We start from the raw sequence: 12,851 nt of genomic DNA on the forward strand, positions 1-12,851 counted from the left end.
CAACACAAACAAATACAGAAACACAGCCAAATACAGAAACCCGCTGCAAATTCTCACAACACAGCCAAATAGAGAAACGCGGAGTAAATACTGTACAGAAACAAACTGGAAATACAGAAATGTGCTGCAAATTCTCACAACACAAACAAAGAAACACGCTGCAAATATGCACAGACCACATCAGAAATGTTTAAGGGAAGCGCATTTCTTTGTTTGTGTTGTGAAAATTTGCAGTGCGTTTCTTTATTTGCAGCACGTTTCTGTATTTGTGTTGTGAGAATTTGCAGTGAGTTTGTTGTCAAATTGATGATGTTTTCTTAATTTGCAGGTGTTTTTTTCTATTTGCATGTGTTTTTTCATTTGCAGCGCGTTGAGCTCTCTCGGCCACCGTACATACAGGACTGAAAACGTAATACGCATATTCATGATGTCACCATTTTCACAAATTCATTTTCACTGGGATGATATTGGTATCATTTTCAAAAACTTTCAAAAAGTTAGTGTTTTCAGGCTCCTAAAACGCCATTGTCATGTCGGCCAAAATGCATAAAAAGTTTTCTGTTTTTAGTTGAAAACTGTCATGAAAATAGCCTCTTAAATACATAGATAGTGTTCATACTTATTTTTTTAAACACGTAGGCTATTTCTTCCTCAAAAGTAGTAAATGAATGGTTCATTATTGGAATCCATTTATTATTGGTCAATGAGGAATTTTTTCTTCTTCAGGGAGGATGATTCATATTCATCAACTTTAATTAGTTACTAATAAAAGTTTGCAGCTGATTTGTTATATATTTGCTTATATTTATGCTCACTTGACCCCCCTGATAATGTTATCTCTCTGATCACCAACACAAGAACAGTCAATATACCAAATCTACAAAACAAATCACGGAGTGTCATTATCGGAGTACGCCCATTATAATCATTTATACGTGAATGGAGAGCAGTGGTGGACAGTAACAGAGTAGCTTACTTCGTTACTGTACTTACATTTTTCAAGTATCTGTACTTTACTGGAGTCGTTGTATTTTGAGTAACTTTTACTTTTACTTCACTACATTCCAAAGCATAAGATCGTACTTTTTACTTCACAACGTTTCATAAAACATATCGTTACTCCTTATAATATATCACGTGCTCCGAGACGCAGAAGCTGTGTCTGATTCAAGAACGAACTGATTCTTTTCAATGAACCCGTTAAATCGGTTCGCAAATCACACCAAACGATTCATTGACGAATTAGAATGAACCGATTGCAGCTGTTCTCGAGTCGACAACTCACTGATTCAAATGAACCGTTTAGTGCGAGTCTCCAGTGAACTGAATTCACAAGTAAGAACCGGGAGATCTTGTGAGCGCGTGCGTCTGATGCTGTTAAAAGTAAGTTACTAATGGCGAATTTTAGTTTTAATTATTGTAACTGAAAATCATATTTAGGTCAAAACTGTCAGTTGTTTGTGAACTAAATCTGCTGTAAAGGGTGATCTACTTAAGCCCACGGAAATGATTGAATGCAGACACATCAACATCTGTGTCTCTATTTTAGGATAAAAAAACCCCCAGAAACATTAAAATAACACGGACTAAATAAAATAATTAATGCGCGTTAATATTCCCGCTGCCGTAACGTTAACGGTTTTATTAAAATGCTACGCATTTAGCCCTATGTGACGTCTGTTTTTATATTGTTTATCAACAGTATACATTTTTATATTGTTTGGATTAACTAGCTGTTCTTCCTAACTTCAGACCTTATTCTCATGTCATATATAACTGTGATGTTCTGCAAAACAACAAGCTTTAAAACACGTTTTTCTTACTGGTGAAAATCACTCTCGTCAACGAAGTCCATATCAATAACAAAAATATATCTTGACTCCATATAGTGGTTATTTTGGGAAAATCCCAGGTATTTTTGATTATAAAAAATATGTGCTAATATAAATTTAAATTAAGTAGCCTTTATAAAATTTATAGTACTTTTGTACTTTCACTCGAGTAAAATTGAAAAAGGAGTACTTTTACTTTTACTGGAGTAATATTTTATTATACGTATCTGTACTTTTACTCAAGTACTTGATTTGTGTACTTCGTCCACCACTGATGGAGAGCCCCATTCCATCCAACACCTGACTCTTCTATGGCGAAGAAGTCCATCTCCCACTCCTTCATTATGGCAAATGCAGCCTATGTCCCTCTCATTCATTGTAACCTTGAGGCAATTCAATATAATTTGGATTTCATCAATATTTTACTTTGGAAGTTTTTCTTAAGCAAGCAGGCTTCATGCAGTAAAGTCTTCAAGCTGATTGGCTTGAACAATTTACCTTTCAAAAAATGATTGGTCCATGATATATCCTGATTGGATATATATGCGAAAGCAGGAGAATTTAGGCCTCCGTTATGCCTTTTCGGACATTTTTGTCGAGGAAACCAGCATGATGCCAACTTCTATGTTGGCCTTCAAAAGTACGTCATCACTGGCACAGCAGTGTGCTATTAGCCTTAAAGGTTGGCCTAATCCTACAAATTGATGTTATGAGACAACTTTATTACTTGCAAATGTAACATTTTAAGCAAATTTAATAAAATTTTTAATTGATTAATTTTTATATTGTGGCAAAAATAAGCAAGGCCATGCTTAAGTGCAGTATAGTCAGGGTGCATATTTTGCACATTCATTGCACATTTCAAGTTATGAAATAAATGGGCAGATGAGAAACGCATGTTTCACACCTAGTGCGACATCACCTCCTGCACTGTGTGAAGATCAGATCAAAGTCTGCCTCCCACCACAGCTCACAGTGTTATATGCTTTCTCACAGAACCTCCCTTCGTTTAACATGACATATCCGTCTGCACTACCACTAAATAAAGCCTTTACTTTATTGTTATTGTTCACTTGGTCCTTACAATGCATGCATAGCATAGAAACACGCTAGTGTGATTCCCGCCATTTTCACCAAGACGATGAACAAGCGGGAAGCACCTTTATCCCCCAGCCTGCTTTTTTCTGCTTTCCTCCGACAGAGCCAGCATAAGTTATCCTATGAATAATGCTTTATAATTCAAATGCTCAGCTACAAATCTCTAGAAGGATAATGACAGATGGTACAAATCGAAAGAGTGTCGTCTAAATCATTGCCGTGATGCAAGACTTGGTTTCTTTCCCACTGACACAGCTTTGTGTTGTTTATATCACATTCAGATCAATAATACAATTCTAAAATCAATGTGAATGACAATCTAGTAAAAAAAAAAAATTATAATAATAATTTTTAAAGGGGTCATGAACTGCCTTTTTTTATTATTTTGTACTGTTCTTTGAGGTCCACTTATAATGTTATTAAGATTTTTACATAAAAAACATCATGATTTAGAAGTAATAGGCTATTTTCTGTCCTGTATTGACCCCCCTCATCAGAATGCTCTGTTTGAATAGGCGTGGTGGATTGTAGACTCTGAAATAAATGCCCACTGCTATGACTGGCTAACAGTTGTGTATGTTTGACAGCCTACAGCCTTCACAGATGGACGCTGCTGTGATTTAGATTAAAAACGCATAAACACTCAGTACATATCAAATGATCTGTAATAACAGACAAAGCAATAGTGACCACTTAATAAAAACAGTTACTCACAATTGTGTTGTGCGACATTACTGTCGGATCCAATATATTCGTCAATACTGACGCGGTCTGGATCTTCATTAAAAATAAAGTTCATTCAGTCTTTCCTAAAGTTTGGATCAGAAGGAACGCAATGCAAAGACTGTGTTTTCCCACAACTTGGCACTGCACAGCATCGTGTTGTTTTCGGAGCATCTTTATCGTTTGGTTTCTGCGCAGACCTGTGTTTGCCCCTCTCGTTATTACACTACATGCACGAATCAGTGGGCGGGGCTAAGCAGGCAGTGATGTGAAAGCAGGCATTGATCTTCTGCGGAAGGCGGGGTTTAGCCACACTATTACGTCATAAAGTGACACATTCCACAACCTGTCATTTTGGAAGATTGGCTTCAATATACAGGTGCATCTCAATAAATTAGAATGTTGTGGAAAAGTTCATTTATTTCAGTAATTCAACTCAAATTGTGAAAAGCTGTTTTAGACTAACGAGAAAGTTTTGAGTTCTGAAACTTTTTTCTTTTTTGCAGTACAATGACCTCTTATATGTCAAAAGGTCAAGGTCATTTTGATTTCTCAGTTCATGACCCCTTTAAAGCTATAAAAAACCGAGTGTGTGAACTCCACCCGAAGAACACTGCAATAACAAGACATCAACCTTTTGAGATGAATCCATTTATTCACCATGTGCCATTTCCTGTGAAGTGATTACGATAACCCCTCTGTTCACATCCCTCTTTAACCTCTCATTCACAGTGGTTCCCCACAGAGGCACTGGGCTTGATTGATCTGGCACTGCATGAATGCCCGTGAATGAGCTCCAGATGTGGGGTTTTATGTTAGAGGGTCCAGCGCCATGAAGGTTAGTTCACATAGCTGTGTCATTTGCTGATTGAGCTGGAATGCAGTGAGATCGCTCAGCTTTAAGGGTGACAGAGATGCACAAGGATTCTGTTCCTTTAGCAATAAAGCTAATGGCTGAAATAAAGAATTTTAGAAGAAACAGACAGCAGAGAAATTCAGTGTATTATGGACAAACATCGATTTCACTACATGCACACTTTGACTTTTGGCAGATTTCCTTATTTTTGCCTTCACTAGATAAAGTGTAAATATTTTATTTAAGTTGTAAATAAAACAAAGATTTTCAGAGTATGTTTTACAAGAAAACACTATTTCAGTGTTTCTGCTTCAAAAATTCATGTTTAATTCAACATGTTACATTCCATTTCTTTGTAATTATTTGTTAAAATTTACTAGCGGTTTTTGAGAAAAAATGGTTTCAAAATAAATCCTAAACCATTGTTTTCCAGTGTTGTTTGTATGTTGTATATTTTATTTTCTGGGTACCTTATATACATTATGTTATGTTGATTACACCCAACCAGGGTTCAAAATGAACAGCTAAAAGATTTGTTGCATCATCAATAATAATAATAATAGTATAGTAGTAGTAGTAGTAATAATAATGATAATAATAGTATAGTAGTAGTAGTAATAATAATAATAATAGTAATAAAATACTGTTTAATCATTTTAATAATTTATTTATTTATTAACATATACACAAATACACACTTATATAAATGCTGCTGTGTGGTTTCTGAATTATTTAGCTGTTTTTTTTATTGTATATCTAAGCCAAACAGTACAAGTTATTGTGTCACTCGCAGCACGATATAAAGGCAGTCTCTGTGTAAAATGCCACCTAAAAAAAAAAGAATATCCAATGTGATTGTGTTTCTGACAGTATGGCACTCTCGTATTGTGGTTTTAATACTCCTTTCTCCCTTGTTCTTGAGAATACAATCATAATTCTGCTCTTCATTTGAGGAATAGCAGCTCTCTTTGCAGATATTTGTCACATTTCCCATTATATCAGCATTTCATTACCGTTCATTAAAATTCTCCCTTCAACCCTTTCTTATGGGATTGCAAACTAAATGCATTTTAATTTGCTATGGCAGACCCAAATGCCTTTGAATGTCAAAGATTCGGCTTCAGCATGCATACTAAGTTGTGTCTAACAGTAATCACAGTCGGCTAACACAACGGCGAGTCCTAGTGCAAGACAGTCACAGTGCACAAAACATCCAATCTGGACGGCAAGGACAACAAGAATTTCCATGCTGTCAGAACAGGTGGCAGCAGCACCTGCTTCCAAACTTTTTAGTAATTTGTCACATTTAGCAGCTGCGTAGAAATAAGTTCTAATGTATCCAAAGAAGGCAGGTTGTACTATAAGGGAGAAATAATAACGCATGAACAAGAGACAAGCCCATGCAGCAGCCATGAGCATACAATGAGTAGAGTATGACAACTTCTCCATTAGACCTTTCCTATGATCTTGGGCATTGTTCCACAGCATCTAAAGCCATTAGACAAGAAAAGAAAACCTTACAAACTTTAAGCTGACAGAATCTGAATGTAAGTGAATGAATAAAAGATTAATATCCACATGAACGGATAGACACAGAGGGCAAAGCCGACAGCCCCTCTCATCATAAAGTCTGTGTTGGAGAGGCAGCCCTGGCTGACTCTCTTATCTTATTGAGAGTCTCATTAGCATAAAAATTACTTCAGACAGAGGCAGAGAAGAAGCAGGACCCAGCACAGGTAACTCTCAACTCTCTCTTTCCATTAGTATGGCTAAAACAGAAGATGTGAGGCGATGAAAAGTTGAGTAAAAAGACAAAATGAAGACTGGCTGAGGGCAACGAGAGGGAGCGGAGGGAAGGGGAAAAGGAACAGAAAAGTGCAATACAATGTAATTTGGATAACCAAGCGATTCCTACTCTCTTTTGATGTTTTTTTCAGGGCTGCATAAAGACTGCAGCCAGCGACTAGTTCTATGAGAGTAGTTCTAAGGGAAAAGTTCTGCAGAAAGACAAAAAGTAATTTCCCTGTAAATGCATTTTGTCCGGGACATGCTCAATCTTTCAATGACATGCACTGTAAAAAAAAATTAAAAATTATATCTTTAACGGTGAAAGACAAAAAAATTATAGCGTAAAAACCTGTTAATTGGTTAACAGTAAGTTCCCTTACTATATTCAGTGAGAAAGCATAATACATGAAATATAATATTTCATGTAATTTTACAGTAAAATACTGTATAAAATAATTTAGTTTTTGGAAGTGAAATACTTCACATTTTATGGTTGTTCACTGAAATGTAACATTCATGTTACATCTTATGTTGTAAATTAATGATTGTTGCATTATTATAGTGTCAAGTGAGTTACCAGGATGGTGTTTTGCATTTGTGTGCATGACATGACACTGTGTGCACCTTCAATATTACTTGTGATGTACTTGTATCTAGCTTTGATTCATGATGGTTTTTGGTGGTTGTCCGTGTATTATAAATGTTCAAAAAGATTTTAGAACTTCAAACTATACAGTTTTTACTATAAATATAAGTCCTATTTTTTTTTTTTGGTAAAGTTCTGGCAACCATAGCAGACACTTTTTTTAACCATAAATTTCAGGTTGTTTTAGTCATTTTGTTCATGAGACAGATTTTCTGGAATCAGATAAAATTTTGTTCACATTTTTTATTTCATTGATTTTGCATGTCACAACATTTCATCAACAATTTTGCCCATTCTGTTAATGAGATCTAGAACAGCTTGTTTCAAAGATGAAAATATGTATTCTCACCAAATGCATTTTGTCCATGAAAGGTGCTTCTTAAAATGAAAAGTTCACATTATGCAGACACGTATTCTAACATAAAAAGATTTATAGCTGGCATTTAATTTCTATTATTTCCTACATTCCCTAGGCATCGAACCCATGACCGTGGCATTGCTAGCACCATGCTCTACTGTATGAAATGAAAAGTTCTAATCCGTTTTTGAAGTGCTGACTTTTCAATTGATGGAACGCAACTAGCTTTTGTTTTTCCATGAAATACTGCTTTTCTTGTCACATAATTCATTCAGCCAATAAAAGTAGTCATATTACACTTGGCGCCCCGTACATCTGAGGCTGATTTTGGTGATCAGCACCTTTTTACCTCGTGTTTATGAAGACTCCAAGCTATTACCAGACCAGTCCATATTCAGGTTGACAGAGGAACGGCTAGAGTGAAGCTCGGTTTAAAGCAAACGCTCTACAGTCACTTTGAAGATCTCCACGAGAACAGCAGTACCCATTCCAATTAGAGCCCCAAAATGGACTCTGTAATGAACATAAACCATTTAAAAAAGTGGTGTATATTTGCTTTAACGTGATAATTAATAAGGAAAGACAAAAAACTGCTTTGTATTTATCTTGATAATTATTTTTAGAACCCTGGGGGAAGGTGCCCGTGTCAGAATCCTTCATTAATTCGGCGCTGTGGCTTGTAAAGTAGTGTTAGTCACTGCAGAGTGAACATGATAAATAAAGCCACAGGTAGCAGTGAGGTAAAGCCCTTTGGATGAGTCTGCGCTCGCTGAAAGCTCCGGAATGCAGCCTCTGCTCACCCACATAATCAAAGACCTTCAGAACCTCTTCAGTCTGCATGCCAGACATGTCGAGTAGCGAAAACAAGGGGGACCAGAGACAAATTTTGTCGCACAGCACTTCGCTGTGAAAACATTTTATGTAAGATGTTAAACAGAGCTTCAGTTGAGAAAGACTATAACCTTCATTAAGGTCAAAATAAAAAAAAAACAGAGCTAAATTTGCATTTACTTCGAGAAATGCAGCGTTTCCATACAGCTTTACGACAACAGTCTGCCTCGGTTTTGGGTGGGCCCAACCGAGGCACTGAGCCCACAGCAGTTGTGGATGTTAACCATGGATGTTAATCATCATTTGTGAAGGGCATTGACCCTGGACTAAACACACATGAACCAGTATTGCTCAAATTCATCCTTGTCAACTGCAATAGATGATGTTTCTGAACAGCCTCTGGTGCAGTGGAGCATCACAGGCCAGACCACAGGAGGACTGTACCACTGTTCATTATAACTGCAAAGTGGGAGGGGGAAAAGCATTGTGTTAAGAGAGACAATACAGAGCACCGACATACCTATTTAATCTAGTATATATATATATATATATATATAGTCACAGTCTAGTGTATAGTATATAAAACCTAAAGAGGCTTCAGGACCCAACCACAATAATTACGTATGCAGTAACAGATTATTTAGTCCAAAACATGTGTCCAGGCCTCATTCCTTAACCCTCAAAGAGCAAAACACTGACACTTCAAATGTTTTTAGGAAGTCACTGCTAATAAAAACTTATGTACAGTCACGGCCAAAAGTTTTGGCAGTGTCATAAATTTTGTGTTTTGCAAAGTTTGCTGCTTCAGTATTCGTAGATTTTTTCCCCACATGTTTCTATGATACACAGAAACACCAACGATAAGCATATCATAAGTTTTAAAAGGCTTTTATTGGCAAACAAATAAATGAGTCAATATTTACAGTGTTGAACCTTGTTCTTCATAACCTCTGCAATTCGATTCTGGGCCAAATCCTGCCTGATGTCGATCCGTTCTTGCTTTATTAGTTCTCGGAGTTGATCACAATTTGTGGGCTTCTACTTGTCCACTCGCCTTTTGAGGACTGACCACAGGTTCTCTATGGGATTGCGATCCGGGGAGTTGCCTGGCCACAGATCCAAAATTTCCACCAGTCTTCTAGCGTCCAATCCTTGTACTTCCTGCAGAATTTCAGTCTGTCCTTGACGTTTTTCTTGGAGAGCAGTGGCTTCTTTGCCGCCCTTTTTGACACCAGGCCGTTGTCCAAAAGTCTGGGCTTCACTGTGCGTGCAGATGCTCTCACACCAACCTGCTGCCATTCCTGAGCAAGCGCTGCACTGCTGGTGACACGATTCTGTAGCCGACTTCTCAGGAGGAGACTGTCCTGGCGCTTGCTGGACACTCTGGGACGTCCTGAAGACTTCACTGTCTCCTTGAAGTTCTTGATGATCCGGTAAATGGTTCTTTCAGGTGTAATATTCTTTGTAGCAATTTCCTTGCATGTGAAGCCATTTTGATGCAAAGCAATGATGGCTACACGTGTTTCTTTGGTAGTAACCATTGCTAACAAGAACACAATGATTGGAAGTGCTTCTTCCCTCCTTTTATAGCAATCAGTCTGCTCTTACAATCTAATTAGCATGATAGTGATTTCACCTGACTAGTACTCATTCACACTTTCACATGTGCTGCTGATATGATTAGTCAATTAATGTCATTTTGTGTCAGGATCAAAAAACAGTGAAATTTGTTTTTTTGTGAAAAGTAATTTTTTTGGCCAATGAAGCTTTTAGCAATTATGTAAAATGCATCTGATCACTCTACACAATAATCTAGAAACAATGTGAATGAACACCACAACAGTTTAAGTTGCAAACTATGCAAAACACAAAATTTATGTCACTGCAAAAACTTTTGGCCATGACTGTATGTATTTTTTTAAATTTAGGATTTGAAAAAGTGTGCTAGCAAGCTGAAGGTTCAGTATATTCCAATCTTTCCACTGGGCATTGAAGATCATTTGGAATTGTTCATCTATGATTTATTAAATGGCATCTGCTGTGTGAAAAACATTCAAGACCCATGATATCACAATTTTCTGTCATTATCATTATCGCATTCATATTGAACCATGAACTTCAAAGAAAGAAAGAAAGAAAGTTTGCAACTTGCTATTGAGCTGCAAGTGATATAAAGCTACATTTTTATATATTTAAAATTTGGAAACACCATCTACTCCACTATCCCACAACATTACAAGCCTGCAGCTTTCAGTCAAGAGGTCAATCTGTGACGTTTAGATCTTAGTCTTTAGTCAGGTTAGACACCACATTAAATTTAACTCGGATGAAAGAGAGGCTGTGTGGGACAGACTTACAGTCTTTACAATGGCACACACTGTATAAAGGCATTAGATCACAATGTTCACCAACTTCAATCAGTATGTTGTAAAACTACATTACATTGAACACACTGCACTTCTGTCTCGCACTGCCTTATTTTTATTCCTTTCAAAAATTCAATATGGCTCTACCCTGACTGAAGTCTTTTGGACAAATGTTTTTCCACTATGCAAATTTGCAGGCCAAAGCTCTCTAAACTAAACTATAACTTTGATTCACATTTGATTGTACAAAAATCTTTGTAGTGCTGGATGAATCAACAGTATTTCTGGTCGATTATCCTGGAAGAGAAAGTCATGACTATTTTAGACTTTAATTTTAAATGTGTGTCTAAAAAGTCACTTTAAGTAACTTTTATGAGTACACTAGCATACAGATGACGTCAAAGCTATAGTAGACGACATGGACTAAAAGCCACAAATCTCATTTTTCATCTCAAAGTTTTTTTCATAGAGTCTTTAAGAATTGTTGACTCACTAAGGTCCACTGTTCCATTGTTGCAATATTCTGAAAAGAACAAGGAACAGTGATGGTTAGTGACAGGCTCAGACAGAGGGAGGAGAGTTCACACAGGGATGAAAGGACACTTACATAATCAGAGGCTGGATCATGATCAGGCAGCGCTCACTCTATCTCACAGCCTCTTCAGCACAAGCTGCTGTCGGAGAACAACTACATAAACATGAAGAACGCCAATTAAATGTGCCGGAAAGTTTAGCACTCCTCAGAGAGGGGGAAAAAAGAGAGACAAAGCCAAGCTTCTGCTGGTGCATTCCTTCTGAATAACTTATCTATTCATTCTGTACTCTGGGAAATATTTATAGAATAAAAAGTTTCCTATGAAGTTTTCTATATTTGATGAGTGCTTTTATAATTCAAAAGCTTAGATCTATACCACGCTGTCTGAAGATTACCACTGATTGACAAACATGGGTGTGCGAAGGCAATTACTAATTACTATTCTCTCGCCGTATCATTTTTGGATTTATGAACTAGACCCCTATAAAAACACCAGTAATTATCAGTTCCAGGGCTCCCCGTAATTAGCATCCCAGATGTTTCATCACTGATCACAATAGCGGAAAGGATCATTTCTCTCCTTCTATACCTTGCACAATTCCCTTGTGCTTTAAGGGGAGGCGCAGCACAGTGTGCTTGATTGAGACTGTCGAAGCGGCTGAAGTCACTCTGGGTTAAATCTTCTCAGTGGGTCCGTGATGATGCCATATTATTGAGTTTGCTGGAGGAGAGGGCAGTGGAGGGGCAAGAGCCACTGAAATGGAACAGAACATCCACGAACAGCATCTCTCCACAAAATACCACTACTATAAGAGCACATCAGCAGGAGAGGAGAACACTTTCATCCATCTGCACCTATAATGATGCTCAGAGAAGCATAGAGATAAAACGTCCATTCTTACTCAAAAGAATGTCGCTATTGCTAAGCTATAAACTACTATTTTGAAAACAATTAGCTAAGATAATCTATAAATGTTACGCTATACAGAAGATAGCTAGTTACATACAAGCTACATGGAAAAGTACCACGCAGTTACTGTTATAACTGTATTTAATAATATTAATGTGTGATATATTAAATATAGTAAGATGTGTTCATGCCAAATCTTTAAATAAGATTAAAAACATTGTCTGTTTGTTGAAAATATGTGATATTACCTCATACATGTCAAAACGCTTTTACAGGAGTATTTAAGAGAGTACTGTATACAAAAGCTTGTGACTTTGATTATTAAAACCAGTTAGACCAGGGGTGTCAAACTCAATTCCTGGAGGGCCAGAGCCCTGCAGAGTTTTGTTCCAACCCAGCTCCAACACACATACCATGTAGTTTTCAAATAAGCCTGAAGACTTGATTGGTTGGCCCTTCAGGAATTGAGTTTGACACCCCCGAGTTAGACAGATCACTGAAAAGAATGACTCAAGTCTTTAAGACATTGCTTGTTCTGATTCTAAACAGCAGACAGATTGGCACTGCAGGAAGAGGAAGCAGTTTGTTCGGACATTCCAAGTGAAAGTGAAAAACCGAATCCCTTCAGGAAAAACCCTCCTGTGAGATCGTTAACGAAGGATTAATGCAATTAAACTTCTAGGAAGTAATTTGAATCACGTGATCCTGTTGGTGCATCCTGGCTATTCATTTGAACACTGAGGTAATTTATTCAACAATTCACCTGAGAATTGAACCAAATTAAACTGAATGTGAAATATCCCTTAATTATTTAGACATTTTTATGTTTATTGGTTTTTACCAATCGGCAAACGTAGAAATAGTCTATTTGACACAAAACCTATTTTCAACAACATCTTTTCATCATT

The sequence above is a fragment of the Sinocyclocheilus grahami genome, unplaced genomic scaffold (assembly GCF_001515645.1).
Source record: "Sinocyclocheilus grahami isolate Dianchi unplaced genomic scaffold, SAMN03320097.WGS_v1.1 scaffold127.1, whole genome shotgun sequence".
Taxonomy (NCBI): domain Eukaryota; kingdom Metazoa; phylum Chordata; class Actinopteri; order Cypriniformes; family Cyprinidae; genus Sinocyclocheilus; species Sinocyclocheilus grahami.